Raw genomic sequence first — 17,454 nt, forward strand, 5'->3', positions numbered from 1 at the left:
AATTCATGATGTTGTTTATGTTAAAGGAATGAAAGCTAATCTTCTGTCTGTTAGTCAAATTTGTGACAAAGGTAACGAAGTTATCTTCAATATGAAAGGTTGTGATATTGAAGACAATTCCAGAAAAATAATTTTTCGAGGACGTAGAAGTATGAATAATTGTTACCTTCTTGATATACAGTCCAATATGTACTGTCACTTGACTAAGGTTGAGTCAACCCATTTATGGCATGAACGATTTGGTCATATCAACTACCGAATGCTTGTAAAGCTCATTAATCATGAACTTGTCAAAGGTGTTCTAAAAATCAACACTAAAGTAGAAGGTGTTTATGGAACATGCCAAAAGGGTAAGCAAGGAAAACTTCCACACAAACTTTCTCGAGACATAGCCACTCGTGCTCCTCTCGATCTTATTCATATGGATCTATTTGGTCCAATACAACAAGCATACGTTGGTGGAAATAAGTATGCTTTAGTAATGGTAGATGACTATACACATTTCACATGGGTTGATTTTCTAAAGCACAAGAATGACACTCTTGAGGAGTTCAAGATTATTGTGAACAGAATACAAAATGAACAAGGTCGCAAGCTTAAGAAGATAAGAAGCGATCGTGGTACAAAATTCGAGGATATGAAAGTATATGAATACTGTAGTAGTCTTGGGATAACTCATCAATTCTCTTCTCCTATTACACCTCAATCGAATGGTGTAGCTGAGAGAAAGAATAGAAATATTCAAGAAATGGCAAGAGTAATGCTTCACAATAAAAACCTACTATTAAACTTCTGGGGGGAGGCTGTCTTTACAACATGTTATCTAATAAACAGAATTTACTTAAGATCCAAAACGCTAAATACACCATATGAATTATGGTATGGAAGAAAACCCAATCTGAGTTATTTAAGAGTTTTCGGAAGCAAAAGCTATATTCTCAAAGATAGAGAACATAGAGGAAAATTTGATTCCAAAAGTGATGAAGGAATCTTTCTTGGATATGCCTCTAATAGTCGTGCCTTCCAGGTATACAACCTCAGAACCAAAGTCATGATAGAACCAATTAATGTTTTTATTGTTGACATTAGTGACTTTAGTCAAGACAACCACACTACAACAGAGCTTCCTCCCTCTGAAACTGTTATTAAAGAAAAATAGACTGAAGAAGAACCATCTGTGGTTCCTCTAATTAATGACATTAAATGATAAATATGATAATGAAAGTATTGTTGAACAACCCAATGATACTGAAAGTATTGTCCAAAAACCTGCCAAGTGGGTACACCAAAGACACTCTACCGAAGATATTATTGGAGATGCCAATGCAAGAGTTATGACTCGAAGAGAATTCCAGAATTTCTGTCACTATTCATGTTTTTATATCTTCAATAAAACCAAAAAATATTGAGGAAGCACTCAGTGAACCAGCTTGGGTAAAATCTATGCATGAGGAACTCAATCAGTTTAATCATTATGATAAATAGAAAAAGTATTGTTTTCTAGGCAAGAAGTGTGGGAACTTGTTCCAAAACCAGCAGGAGTAAACATTGTTGGAAGTACGTGGATCTACAAAAACAAATCAGACGAATTCGAAACAATTTTCAGAAACAAATCCAGGCTTGTTGCTCAAGGATATTCTCAAATTGAAGGTATTGATTTTGATGAAACCTTTGCTCTTGTTTCTCGTTTAGATTCAATTACACTTTTAATTGCTTATACCTGCTATCTTAAGATAAAACTGCTTCAAATGGATATCAAGTCTGCTTAAATGGGGATCTAAAAGAAGAAGTTTTTGTAGCTCAACCAAAAGGATTTGAAGATCCGTTGTTCCCAGACTATGTCTTTAAACTTAAAAAGGCCTTGTATGGTCTAAAACAAGCTCCAAGAGCTTGGTATGACAAGTTGACATCCTTTTTGCTTCAAAAGGGATTCTCTAGAGGTGGTGCTGATAAAACACTTTTCACCAAGTGTAGTGGTAAAAATTTTTTTATATCACAAATATATGTAGATGACATCATATATGGATCCACCTCAAAATCTCTAAAAAATGAATTCCTAAATCTTATGAGTGGAGAATTTGAAATGAGTAATGTCGGAGAATTGTCATACTTTCTTGGTTTGCAAAAACAACAACAAAAAGACAATATTTTTCTTTCTCAAGAAAAATATGCAAGGAACTTAGTTGAGAAATTCGAATTAAAAGATTCAACACCTATGGAAACTCCAATGCCAACTACTGGGAAACTCCAATCCAATACAGGAGAAAAATCTGTTGATCAAAAACTATACAGATCCATGATATGAAGCTTGCTATACTTAACTGCAACAAGACCAGACATTGCTTTCAGTGTGGGATGTTGTGCTAGATTTCAAGCAGATCCTAAAGAGTCACATCTTAAAGCTGTAAAACGAATCATAAGATACGTTAATGGTACCCTAGATTATGGTTTATCATACTCTATAGATACAAACAACAGTCTTGTTGCCTATTCAGATGCTGATTGGGCAGGGTGTGTAGAAGATTGGAAAATCACCTCTGGTGGTTGCTTCTATGTTGGTAAAATTTTTGTTGCTTGGCACAACAAGAAACAAAATTCACAGTCTTTGTCAACCTGTGAAGCAGAATACATTGCTGCTGGTACATGTTGTACCCAACTACTATGGATGAAACAGATGCTCATTGACTATGAAATAAATATTGCAACTATGAAATCCTTTGTGATAACTCAAGTTCTATTCGCTTGACTGAGAATCCTGTTGAACATTCTCGTACTAAACACATAGATATAAGTTATCACTTTACTAGAGAATTATATGAGAATGGTGTTATCAAATTAGAGTATGTTCCATCCGAGCGTCAACTAGCTGATATTCTCACTAAACCCTTAGATAGAGAAACTTTCGAAAATCTAAGTAAATCCATAGGGATTGTCAAGGTACATTAGTACCTTGTGGTTCCGGTTTTCAACTTTTGCTTGCAATTGTTGAAATCGGATTGGTTGTTGTTATTCTTTTGTTTTTGCATAAGGATGACAACATGATGATATTTCAATATCAATTCTCTCTGGACGAAGACGCAAACTTATTGGAGAAGTGGATGCGAAATTTGAGGTAACAATCTTGTTACTTAATTGTTTTCCTGTTTAAGAAAAGCCAGAGTTTACTTCATATATATTTATTGCTTTTGCTTAACAAAATTTCGGTACAATTGATGTTTATTCCATTATGTGTGTATGGATGTATGTGTGATTCAATTGGTTCCGATTAAGAATAACTATTGCTATCTTGCTTTATTGTGTGGTATCAATTATTTAGTCTTACAAAATTTCGGTGCAATTGCGGTGTTTTAATGCTTATGTTGTTTCAATTGCTTCCGGTTGAGGTGAATAATTATGCAAGTTGATTTATTTGGTTAATATGAATTATTTATGGCTTAACAAAATAAAGGTTTGCGGGATGAGTTGTTTAGTCCAATTCGACTCCGGATAAGAGAAACTAAGTTAATTCTGATCATAGTTAGACTTATCGAAGCGAGGTTTCTGTTATTCAAGTCTAATCGAATGCCTTAAAAAGAAATGCTAGTTAACTAACCTAGTACTTGTCTTGTTTAAAATTGAAAGGTCTAAGTTTATGGATAATTAGAACCTGATGAGAAAAATAGAGTTCTCTTTATTTTGGTCTTATCGAATAAGCGATTGTTTTTGTACAATCGGTTTAGCAAAGGGACTAAGGTGCTTAGTTGATTTTTGGTTTGCTAAACTAAAATGGAAAAATTGTTTCGGACAATTGTGTCCTTGGTAACATATCAAAATAAAACTACTCGTAGTTTCGGTTTTGATATTGGTTATCAGAACATGGTGTGTGGAACCCTCGTGCTTAACTCTACATGTTGCAAGTCTAGTTTGAGATTTGTAAGATTCTTTTCGTGTTGTCCTTTATTTTTTCGTTTCTTTGTCATTTTGTGACTAAAAGGGGGAGAAATATATGGAGTAAACAAGTGATACTGGCATTGATTTTATATTGATTGGTATCGCTAAGGAAAAGAACATTGGTGCTTAAACGTTTAATTTAAACGAAGGAGTGAAAGCACAGACTAAGGGGGAGTAACATATCATATTAAATGGTATAAAAAAGACGTGCGGATTGAATATATACCTATCTTCCTTAGGGGGTGTATTATCTTTGTTATTATAATATCAACAATAGCATTTTTGAGGATTGAATGTATGCAGTTTACTATGTTGTTGAATTCGGGAATCAAGCGTATGTGTAATAAATTCTTTTAATTTGTTTATCCATATGATGTAAGAGTTTTGTCACTAAAATTAATAAAGGGCGAGATTGTTAGAGCATAGATCGGTTGAACCCACCAAGCGTTGGTATGTCAAGTTTGGTTGTCATATTTTAGTGAATCAAAACTCATGTTAAGAGTCGCTTGATTATGTACTAGAGTCAACTTAGTATAGGTTAGCTTGAAAGTATTAGGATATGAGACATTACAAGTATTGTGAAGACTTGAATATGTGAAGAAGCTAGGAGCTACAACGACAACAATCATCCTTCCACTTGAGGTTAGTGATATTTGACTTGAACTATTTCATTCCCTTACGTATCTTTCAAGTCGTGCATATTGAAAACAAAATTTTGAAGCATGTTTGAACTATAGATAGACATAGTATTAAGGAATACAATACGAGGTTTACTGCTTAACCATTAAACTTTGTAGATAAGACATCGCCATAATCATTTGAATGTTATTGTGATTATGTATGGGTATGAGGTGAGGATTTCATCCTAGGGAACAATGTTTACATGTGTTCTAAGGAAGTAAATTCATGAACTTGGTTTGTGAATCGAAAAGGAAATCGCAAGGTGTTATTGGTTTTGTTATTCATTGCTTATCTTATGAACAACCAATATGTGTGATTAGTAGAACCGGTCATGACTTGTTGTTTTCTTGGTAAAACTATTCACAAAGGCCTGACTTATGTATTGGTATGACTTTTATTAGTGAAACCAATCTTAAATAATCATCTGAGATGGTATGATCGTGTTTGTGATTTTATGTCTGACCAAAACTGGGAAAAAGGGAACCGATCCTAGTAAGAGGTGCTGTACATCACCAAAGAGGAACCGATCCTTGTATGAGGTGCAACAGGTTTATAGCAGAAAGGGGAACCGATCCTATGGACATGTGCAACACGTTATTAGGCAAAGGGGAACCGATCCTATGGACTACATTCAAGTTAGATACCATATATATATGGGGAAGCGATCCTAGTACCTAGTCAACCGAAATTTGGAAAGCTAGTGTGACTATGCACAATACTCACATGGAGGTAGAACCGAAACTTGTTTTGGTAGAATCGTTAAATCGATTATTTGTGATTGAATATTATTTGATCAATCGTATAGTTCTTGAAAGTCGGATGAACCAATTCTAAACTTGTTTGGAAGTGTGGCAAATCGGTTTCAAGGTTGTAAGTATCAAAGAGAACTTACAAATTTAAGATGTCGACATACTTTGAACACGTGCTATGAATGTTTATTATTTAATTGTTCAAAGTTATTCCTTAATAGCTAAGGGAAGAGAATCCCAGGATCGAAACACAAATAAGTTAAGAATCTTTTAATTAAGGTTATTAATTTCATTTTTAGGAAAATAAGAATTAGTAATGTGCATTTACTAATTAAAGATTTTCTGAGAGATTTCGATCATTATTTTTGGACAGAGCATTTCCAGGAATTATGGAAACCGAATTTGTTCTTTAATGAATATCCTGAGAATATTTTAGGTTTGGAAATTCCTTGGTGTCCAGACTTCCTAGTCTATAAATACTTGAAGTTTGCATTTCTAGCAAACTAATCCTTCATAACAACAAACTACCTCTTGTTGTGCTTCTACTGGTGAAGCCGCTTATTCGGAGAGGAGAGTAACCTAATTAGGCGAAATCTCTTACGGGTGCTCGTTTTAAAGTCTTCTTTGGCATTGAGAAGCTCTATTAGTACCGTTGGTGGGAAACTAGATAATTGCGGTTTATCTTTTGTTTTCATTGATTTGATTGACTAACGGTAATTGAAATTTGATTGCATCTAGTTTGTTTATGCTTGAGGATCTTCTATTCTGATATAAGATTCACTCAAACTAGTTCAGAGTTTCGACATGGATATTTAGAATGTTGGTAGTTCAAAAGACGATCTTGTGATAATCCATTGTTAACAGACTCTGTTCTGTGCGTGATTGATCACAAGAGATTCAAGTGATTGTGTGCAGGTGTTTATTGAAGATCTAAGAAGATTTGAAGACGAAGAAGATATTGAAGATTTCTGATTTGTGGGTTCATAAGCTTTGGTGTGCATAATACTTGTTTCGGTAAAAAGAGGATCCAATTAATAATCGGTATTATCTTTGTGATATAATTGGATTGATTAATTGAGTAGATCGGAATCAACACAATTCTTTGTATTGAGAGTGTTGATTGCAAAATATTAACGATTACTTTGGTAATTGAACATAAGATAGATCTAAGGACCTGACGAAGGAGTTTATATTAAGAGAAACAGAAGAGCCTTTGTCCGACTCATATCACTTGGTTGAAGAGAGTTGATACCAAACAGATTTGTTGTTCCTTTATTGTTTGGAATACGAACCAAAGAAATTGTTCCAACTACGTGACTTATTTATAAGTTGGAGGCGTGGGAATACATACGGAACTAGGTGAACTATAGGTTTAGTTGCGTGGTCTCAACTATACAAAGTTAGGTGTAATTTTGTGTAGAGTCTTAATGAGAGTATTCAATTCTGGACAAGGTCCCGGGGTTTTTCTGCATTTGCGGTTTTCCTCGTTAACAAAATCTTGGTGTGTCATTTACTTTTATTTTCCGCAATTATAATTGTCTTTATTATAATTTAAAGTAAATTACACAAACGTTAACTACTATTTACTTGATAAGTGAATCCTATTGTGTTTGGTTAAGTCCAAACCTTTTTATCAAGTAAACATACTCCATTTTTGTATTGTATCGATCTCGTATCATAGACGATCACACGAAGTGTGAACCAATTAGTTGCATTGTCTCCACTCAGTCCGTAAACAATCACTTTCGGAGAAAGGACTTATAGGTAGGAAAAGTTTTAGATTGAGGTATATTTGGGTACTGATAAGCATGTAAATGCTACATTTTATACCCATATTTATATTAGATAAGATATAATATTTCAGTTACTAATACTATTTTAGTGCTTTTGTAGAAAGTACAAGTGAATTCGATCATCCAGCGAATAAACAACAAAATGTGAAACTTAATGGTGTTTGCGACGAAAATGGCAAAATGTGGTTGGCCTGGTACTTCCATGTATCAACAACCATAATGATGAAATGAGGTTGGCCTGGTATTTCCATGTATCAACAACCACAATGATCAAATATGCTGGCCTAGTATTTTTATATATCAGCAGCACTTATTATGCTGGCCTGATATTTCAATATATCAGTAGCACTTGTTATGTTGGCCTGGTATTTCCATATATCAGCAACCAAAATGGTTGGCCTGGTACTTCCATGTATCAGCAACCACAACAATGGGGTTGGCCTGGTATTTTCATATATCAGCAACCAGTCTAGTTACCATGGCAACAGATGGAGACAGCTACTTTAACTATTCATTTGCAATACCACCAAAGGGATGTCACTCCAGCAGATCGTATGGTTTAGAGATTGTCTTTGCCCAAGCCCACTAGTGGGTAACCAAGAAGATAGTCCAACGTCCAAGTGGTGCTGTGAATTCTTTTCAGTGCTAAAATGATAATTATTAATGGGCAATGAAGCTGATCTCGTGGTCAGTTGGAAGGAGCTGGGTTTACTGCCGTGGTGGAGGTGATGATCTTACGGAAACAACGACAGTATAATTGGAGTTCGGTCGTGTCTTAATCGAGAATATGAATGGAGATGGCAGTGATGGACGGAACAGCAACAAAGCTAGGTGAAGATGGGTATGCACTGCCATCGATTCATGGCTATTGTTGTACAGTCAAGAAACTATCTCAATAGTCAGGCAGTGGTGTTTCTTCTCGGTGCTGGTGATGGTTGCAATCAGTCTTTGTTGTGACCGGTAGAGAAGGCAACAGACGGAAGTTATTGGTGTTTCGATTGGTGAAGTCGAAAATGGAGATGGACTCAAGCTTCGAAGCTAACTGATGGTTACTAGTGATAGTGATCTAACTGTGTTGGTTCTCTTCGGGTGTTGGCTTACTGAAGGACAAGAGAGAATGGACTGGAATTCGTTGGATGTTGGTGTTTAATGATTGCTGATCATCGGAATGGAAGCTATGCTGCTTCTTGCGGCTGTTATGCCATTGTTGCAGCTGCTATCAAATGGAGACGCAAAAGACAACGAATCTGAGAATGGCAAATGCTGGTGTTTGTTTTGCTGATGATGAAGTACGGAAGTTTCGATGGAAGAAGCTCATGTTTGAACTTGGCAGTGAACGAAACAGGGAAAAAGAAAGAAAAAGCAGCTGTAGCAATCCCTGTTGATGGAGTTCAGTTTCTTCTTCTCAAAGCAGCGTCGGTACTGGACGGTGCTGTTATATTTCAGGCGAGATTCAGCAGTTCAGAAAATCAAAACGTTGCCGTTAACTGATTGGACAAATGGACAGGAATCAGTGAGCTAGTTTTGTGGTTGAATGGAACAAGGAAGGACGGGTACTGGCTGTTAATGGTGTTGAGGAAATCAAGATGCCATGGAGTCTTGTTGTTGGTGCTTCAAGGGTCAGAGAATGAGAAGTTGGTGGCTCGATGTTGTATCAGAAAACGGGACGTGGTGTTGTAGTCGTTTATGGAAAGAGTTAAATGAATAAATGTTGAAGCTCAGGCATGAACGGACATGGACAGTAGACGAAGACGAGTTCCGTAAGTAGACTGAGATTAAGCTGCTCTGATAGGTGCCGTGACTGAATTTTACACGGACAGATTTTAAGAAGAATTCTAAGGTGCTGGAGCTTAGCAAGAAGTGGAGTTGAAACCGAATGAAGAAGAATGGAAGATACAAACGCTGCTGGCGGAGTTCAAAGAATGGTCAGCTATGTATGGTGATGGTTTCAGGGATCTAGGAGCTCGTAATGGAGAAGCATGTGGTGTTGATGAAGACGCAGTTGAGTAGAACTGATGGGTAATGGATGCTCTAAACTTGCAGTTGGTGGTTCATGAGTTCTTCTGGAAGAACACAAATAGAGAGCTCGAGGTGGAGAAATCATGGGGTTCCTGTGTGTTGCCGAAGTTGATTGTGTTTGCTGCAGCTGAGATGAAGAAAATGGCGATGCAGTCAACATGGTGTGGTGATCGACTGTGATGATTGGTGGAGCTGTTGTGATCGGAGGATGAAGGATCGAGAAGACATACGAAAGGTGCTGGCTGAGTCTTGAGTTGAATCGAAAACCAGGAGAGGATTTGCACGAATGTTGGCAGCCGGTAGTTCATGAGATATTGACGGAAGCAATTGGAGTGGGCCTTGGTAGACCTTGGTCCGAATGGTGTGTGGACTGGGCCGGGAGATTACGCTAGGTTTAGAATTCTACGAAACAACTATTTATGAATCAGAGAAAAGTACAGAGAGGGAGGCCGGCAGACGGAAGAAGCTTGAGGGTTTTCTCTGTTAGTGACATACAAAGACGGAGACAACAGAGGCGGCCACTGAAGTGAGCATAAGAACAAGAGACGAAGAAGATAATATTGGTCTAATCTTTTCTCTTTTGTATTATTTTTGATGGGTTTTGAGAAACCAATGATCATGTCTTGCTAGTTTTATCGTAACTAGGGTATGTTGAAACCACATGGAGTTTTAGGCTATTTTCAATTGAATAATATTTAGCAAAAAACTATTATGATTTGAATAAATTAATTCCATGATTTTATATATTGATTTAATGATGAAATGAGTTGTTGCTTCACTGGTTTTGCATGTAAACCTTTGTGCGTAATTGTTAGGTTCATAATATATTTTTGTCTCATTATTTGATAATTTCATGCTTGGGTTAATAACTTTGATGTGTTATGCTTAGAAGAGCCATATAATAGTTGTGAATCAATATTTTAGTGTCGTATAAATTTCTCGCTGATGCAATTTGATGGTTCATGCTTGGATTTATTCTTTTGATGGTTCATGCTTGGGGTATACCAGTGATATTTGCGACACTAATACTTTTAATAGGTGATGTCGATAGAATGTATGATAAATAATTCATGGATTATGTTTATTTCAGTAATTGAATAGAAGTTGTGGTGGATACTATAAACCCTGGTTATCGTCTTTCTCATTGGATTCATTTTGTTACTTTAGTTTTATTTCTCTGTTATTATTCTTTCAAAAATCCAAAAACATCATTTCTTTTTAGTTTATTAGAGATATTGATTACAGTAATTCCACCGCTCCCTATGGGTTCGACCCGTACTTGCCATTGTCTACTAGTTAGACACCGTGCGATTGCGGTTATTACATATAGGCAATCAGAAAGCCGATCAGGTACCCTCGTATTTTCAAACCTGATAGCCATAGTATGCTTGGGTAGTCCCACTTTTGATTTTAATGGAACATGTATGTTTCTCTGCAGATTTTGATACAACAGTGAGATTTTTTTTTTGGTTGCACCCTTTACAGTAGATTTTGATATAACAGTGAGAGAAGTGTTTGGTTGCATTTCTTATTCCTTCTGGATATAACTGTATGCATGTAGTATCCACGGATCTTAGCAGAGTTTTAATGTTGTGCTGCTTTTGGTTTGGATTGATTGTCGTGAACGACTCTATGCTCAATGTGCAAATATTGGAGATTCTTCATGTGTTATGAAGTATGTGATTGTAACTTGAGATTTTTGAGTAGTGTTGGTGGGAAGTAGATCAAGATAACAGAGCATCATAGAATAACATTGGGACTTGGGAGAATGACATATAGTTGATGGACAATAAACAATATTTCCAATAAACGCCTCTTCATTTGCAATAGTGTGAAATCTTCACTTAACTAACACTTCAATTCTTATCAACCACTAATTTTTTTTAAACTCATTCTAAACCTTAGTAGTGGCTTGATTTTCTAAAAGTTGAAAGACCAACTTCTACAAACTTTACAAAAGAAAGTATATATTGTACTGCACATTTCTAGGCACTCTTCTGATGGAAATGATTTATTATTCTGGACATATAAAATTACAACCATCTTATTAAATTTACTCGCTACTCCCAGTTACAAAATGGGTGTTGCTTAGACGATCAATACGAGAAGGAGGTGAATGAAGTGTAAAAGGGGCCAAAATCTCTTGTTCCAATATGATTCGTTATTTTATGATCTTCAATGCCAAAATATTTCTTATGCTCATGTATTATCTCACTTCCCCTTCACTTGGGGGTCTGCTGAATTTTGCATTATAACTCCAACCGTCGTCCTCTTTGTATGCATTTTTCAACAAAATTTCAAAATCAAAATAGAAAATCGAAATCCGAAGAAAGATTCAATATGGAAAGCACGTTACATATACATATGTACCGAAGAAAACAAGAATTGAAAGCTTAGTAGATATTGATATATAATGAGTGAAACACATAGTCTAGTAGATATCATAGTACATATACACATGTACTGAAGAAAACAAGATATACTATGGAACCTAGTATATATTATATAATAGATATATTGACATGTATTATATGAATTCTACAAATTTGTTAGTCATTTCCCCGCAGTCCATCAAATGCCCAGTTCATTTCCTTTTAAGTACATCGAAATATGTACTCAATTGACATACACAGTTACAAGATACTATTTTGTTTAACTGAATTTCAAGATGATACTCAGGTATCCCATGCTGAGCTAAATCTTTGGTATTACTGGATGCACCGACGCTTTTGCTATAATCTGGAACTGAAGGAGGAAATCTCAATTAGTTTTCTTCACCAACACTGACATCCTTTGCAAGCCATTCCTTGAATTCTTTGTGCACCTGTTACATGAAAAATAACCAAATTACTATAGTCACTATTACAGATTTATAGATGGATCATTGTGCAAACTAATAACCAACAAAATCACAAAGTTCTAGAAAGAAGATATCCCAAACTCATGGTAAAACTAGTACATATTGATATGTACTGGGTGAAACCCAATGCAAGGACACATCGAGACACTTTTCAGCCCATAATAAACACACAATCACCTAGTGAACCTAGAGAGAAACACAAATAGATGCTGAGAAACCTGAACTATCTAGACTAGTAACTAACAAAAAACAACAAGTTGAAGCGTTGCACATATACTACATTCTGTAATTTCTCCTCCAACAAATGAATATGGTAAATAAAAAAGATAACAAGTTGAAGTTTTGCTTCATCTTTCTGCTTCACTTGAAGCTTTGCATTTTCATTTACTACATTCTATAATTTCTCCTCCAGCAAATGAATATGGTCCACCGTTTTATTTTAGTTTCGAGTTATGTATAACTCCAGAAAAGGATACGAGCCGACCTAATTAGGGGAATGTGCTGCCACTGAGTCTTGAAAGTCCTTGGAACTATAACTATAGTTGGACAAGTATAATGAATGTGAGTACAAACGAATGGAAAAACAGTTCTTTACACATGCACTTTTTATCAAAAGTTCTGATGCAACACAGAAACTACACACTAATGATATTAAAAATTAAAACAGAATCGTAAAAATTGCAGTACATATACAAATGTACCGAAGAAAATAAGAATCGAGAGCCTAGTAGATATTGATATGTACTGAGTAAAAATCCAGTAAATATCGATACGTACTTAGTGAAAACCTAGTAGGTATGACAATACATATACACATATACTGAGAAAAACAAAATATGTACTTAAATGACAAAACAAAAGATATCGTGTACTCTATATCATATACATTTATCCTTGAATTATGATAGATTGACCAGGCACGTACCGTATTTTGTTTAGAAAAATTAGCAACTGAAGCTGATTTCAATGTTACAAATCCAAGCATTCCAGAATCACTTAAAAAAAATTCTCCACATCCACTAACTTGGACAAGATAAATATATTTTAAATGAATGGCTACAAAAACCAAATGGACAAACTTAGGCAGTTGCACTCAAAAAAAAAAAAAACGTTATCGGTGCATCAAACTAGCCAATAATGCTCATAAATAGGATTCATATGTTTGCATGTCGTTAATTACGAAGTAAAAAAACCCATGGTAATTCAATTGAGCATAAGAGTCTGAATCTTAACTGTAAATGAAAATTTTGAACAAAAATTCCTGAAAATTTGAAGAAGAAGGTGATCAAAACAGAGGAAATGAACAGATTATTACCTGAGATAATAAGGGAATTCATCGAAAGTAAGATTACTATGTTTTCCATCAACAATATGTCTACGGGGATCTTGTTGGATCTATTTAAATGATATAGTATTACTGGAAGAAGACAAATTTGATGAACTAACTAAAAAATTAAGAAATTTACACAGAGAACGTTTATTACAGATTTCCGCTCTAATTTCAAATCAGATAAATGAACCAAAAAAAGAAATCAATTTTGAGTTTTTTTATAAACCCAAAAATGAAATTTTCAAAATAATTTATTTTGAAACAACAATATACCTAGAATCAAAATCAGAGAGATTATAGGAGGGCTTAGCTTTTTCACTGATGTTGTTGATGAGATTTTCTGATTTTTCTGGTGAGAAATTTTCTTCATTTCATACCCGGAGGTTTCTTCAAGAGTTAGAGAGAAAGTAAAATAGAATTTGGTTTTGCATCTTTTGCTAATTTTTATTCTACGGAACGGTAGTTTTGGCTTTTAAGAAAGTAGGAATTACTGGCTAGTCCAGTTCTAGCAGACCCAGTTAATGGCTAGTCCACCCGTGGAAAAGATTTACTCTCTAGTCCAAAAACTTCGTGGAGACTATAAAGTATATTTTATAAATTCCTAAAACACCTTCCAGGTCTAATTAGTATCAACACATGTAAATGTTACTAGTAGTATGTTACTACATACTAGTAGTATCAATACGGTGATACTACATATTAATATGTATTGTACTAGTAGTAACAAAAATATCTTATTGTTACTAGTAAATTATGTAACTACTTTACTATACTAAACTAGTATACTAGTATACTACTATAGTAAACTAGTATACTAGTAAACTAGTAGTAACTAGTACTAGTGGTAAAATATGTAGTATCAATACATAACATACTACATATCAATATGTAGTATCAATATATAACATACTACATATCAAACATACTACATATCAAACATACTACATATCAAACATACTACATACTACATGTCAATATGTAGTATCAATACATAACATATTACTACTAGTATACTACATACTACATATGTTATTACTACATACTACATACTAGTTACTACTAGTATATTACATACTACATATGTTATTACTACATACTACATACTAGTTACTACTAATTACTACTAGTATACTACATACTACATATGCATACTATTTACTACTAATTACTACTAGTATACTACATACTACTATACTAGTTACTACTAATTACTACTAGTATACTACATAACATACTACATATCAATATGTAGTATCAATACATAACATATTACTACTAGTATACTAGTTACTACTAGTATACTACATACTACATATGTTATTACTACATACTACATACTAGTTACTACTAGTATATTACATACTACATATGTTATTACTACATACTAGTTACTACTAATTACTACTAGTATATATTAGTAGTAACTAGTATACTACATATTAACATATGTATTATTATACGTAATGTTATATACTAGGGTTAGTAGAGTAATTTTACTCTTTTCAAAATTTTTTGGACTAGGAAGTAAATATTTGTTGGCGCTGGACTATCCAGTAACCCGGGTCGGGTTTTCTGGACTAAACAGTAAATCCCTCTTTAAAAAATGCAGTTTATACCACTCACGCGTGAATAGGACCAGAGGGTAAGTTTTTTGGTCCAAAAAACATGTTTTTGGACGATCGAGTAAAACCAATCCAATGGGTGGATCACCCATTAAAAGGATCTCTTAGATAGGATTAACCAGTAATTCCTACTATAAACAATTGATCAACTCTATAACTAGTTTTATTTGAGTCATTTGAACTAGTTGTGAAAAAAGATGAACAATGTTGATATGAAAGTGTTCATGTAGCTAACTTCATTTAACTATTGTTGAGCCAACCAAGTGTACATGTTTAGGTACGGTTACCCATATCTAAATGAAGGCACATCTCATTTCTGTATAACAAGCTAAGACAATCTAACGGTTGAAAGATATTAGCTTGACTCTAATCAGGTTTTCATCTAATGGTGAATATTGAATGCTTTGTTACCAAGGTAGCATTGATTGCAAACCCTGATTTGAAGACTATGTAAGGGATAACTCTAGCAACTGGGAAACCTAATCCCCACACCTCACGTGTGATACTAGTTGCGACTAGAGTCAATTCTCCTTTAACCTAGGTTTTTCCTAAAACCATTATAGGTTAACGACTTAAAGACTTCATTGGGATTCTGAAGCCAGTCCCAACTATTTTCTCTATAGTTGCGTGTTCTGATCTTACTTTGTTCTATCGTATTGAGTACTATCTTCTCTAAGATTTGCTCGAGATTTAATCTCCGATTGGTAAGATAAAAAGTAATCACAAAGCTATTCGTCTCATTCTTTGTGATTCCACAATATCTTGTTCCACTACCATACGGTTAAGATTATTGTGAGGTGATTGATATTACTATGCTGTTCTTCGGGAATATAAGACCGGTGTATCAATTGGTTCCTGTTCACCTTGATTTATTAAAAGATGGAACAAAAAACTCGTAGGTATTTCTGTGGGAGACAGATTTATCTATTCAATAGACTTTTCTGTGTGAGACTGATTTTTATCGAGTCTTCGACTTTGGGTCGTAGCAACTCTTTCTTGAGGGTGAGATCAGCTAAGGGAATCAAGTGCGTAGAATCATGTTGGGATTTAGAGGCATACGGAACGCGACTGTGCCTTAATCAGTGTGAGATTGGTTAGGGCTCAAATACATTCCAGTCCGAAGTTAACTTATAATAGGCTAGAGTCTGTAGCGGCTTAATACAGTGTGGTGTTCAAATCTGGACTAGGTCCCGGGATTTTTCTGCATTTTCGGTTTCCTCGTTAACAAAATTTCTGGTATCTGTGTTATTTCTTTTCCGCATTATATTTTCTATATAATTGAAATATCACAGGTTGTGCATAGTTCAATCAATTGGTGAATCCAAGCTTTGGTTGTTGATTGACGCTTGGATATTGGTCTTTGGTACTATCCAAGTTATTTCTCTTATTAATCCGGCTCACAGATTTCTATATGTTCGATTGCAGATTGATTTGAGAAATTGAGATATAACTCTTGGATATATTTTCCTTGATTGAGTTTGATTGTCTAGATGATTCTCTTGGAATTATATTGGAGTTCTTTCTTACAAATTGCCTAAACGAAATATTGAGTGTGGTTTTTAGACCCCCGCTTTTTCAGTAAGCATGTGAGAAATTTGGCTTGAAATTACATAGAAGAATATACATTATGGCCCAAGGTACCGGAACCGTGTATAATGATAGTTCATAATAAGTATGCCTTAAGAACTAATAAGTAATATCGTGTTCATTTAAACTTAAGACTTGAATCATGAAGCACATACACAAGGTTTTTAGTGGTCAAATATATCTTAGAGGTTATCATGGGAGTTGTAGCAGTGCTAAACATATTTGTTAAAATAGTTCATGAGCATATGTTTAATTTGTAATGGGTAAGTATGCGAGAGGGTACGCGTCCCTATGAATCAGTCTGTGAATTTAGATAGCCAAGGTACGTGTAATGGGTATCCGTACCCTTAGGATATTCACGAACTCAGGCACTTGAGGTACGCGTACTGGGTATGCATACCTCCACCCATTCACAAATTCATAACTCCATGGTACGTATACTGGGTATGCATATCTACCTACGCTCCAGAATTTTAGATATCTAGGGTATGCGTACTAGGTATGCGTACCTACCCTGAGTCTAGATTTCAGTATTTCTGAAAACTCTCTTTTGATGTTTTGAAACATCATTGCTTGAGTAATTTCCAAATGATCCATTTGAAACAAAAATAGTTCTTCAACAATAAATTGTTTCGAACTAAGATTGCTAAGGACCCATTAACATCCATTTCTCGAATCATATTTCGAGTTTAAAAAGACAGGCTTGACTTGAAACTTCTTCTTTGCAATTAAATATACCAGAAGTCATATGATATGGTCTCATATAGATAGAATGATGATGTTATGAGTAAATAGAATGGTTCGGTCTTCACAAACCTCTTTGTTGATGAAATTCTCCATATGTCTTTGTTTGATCTTCAATCTTCGAGGGTTATTCAGTGTT

The sequence above is a fragment of the Papaver somniferum genome, unplaced genomic scaffold, assembly GCF_003573695.1.
Source record: "Papaver somniferum cultivar HN1 unplaced genomic scaffold, ASM357369v1 unplaced-scaffold_118, whole genome shotgun sequence".
Lineage (NCBI taxonomy): Eukaryota > Viridiplantae > Streptophyta > Magnoliopsida > Ranunculales > Papaveraceae > Papaver > Papaver somniferum.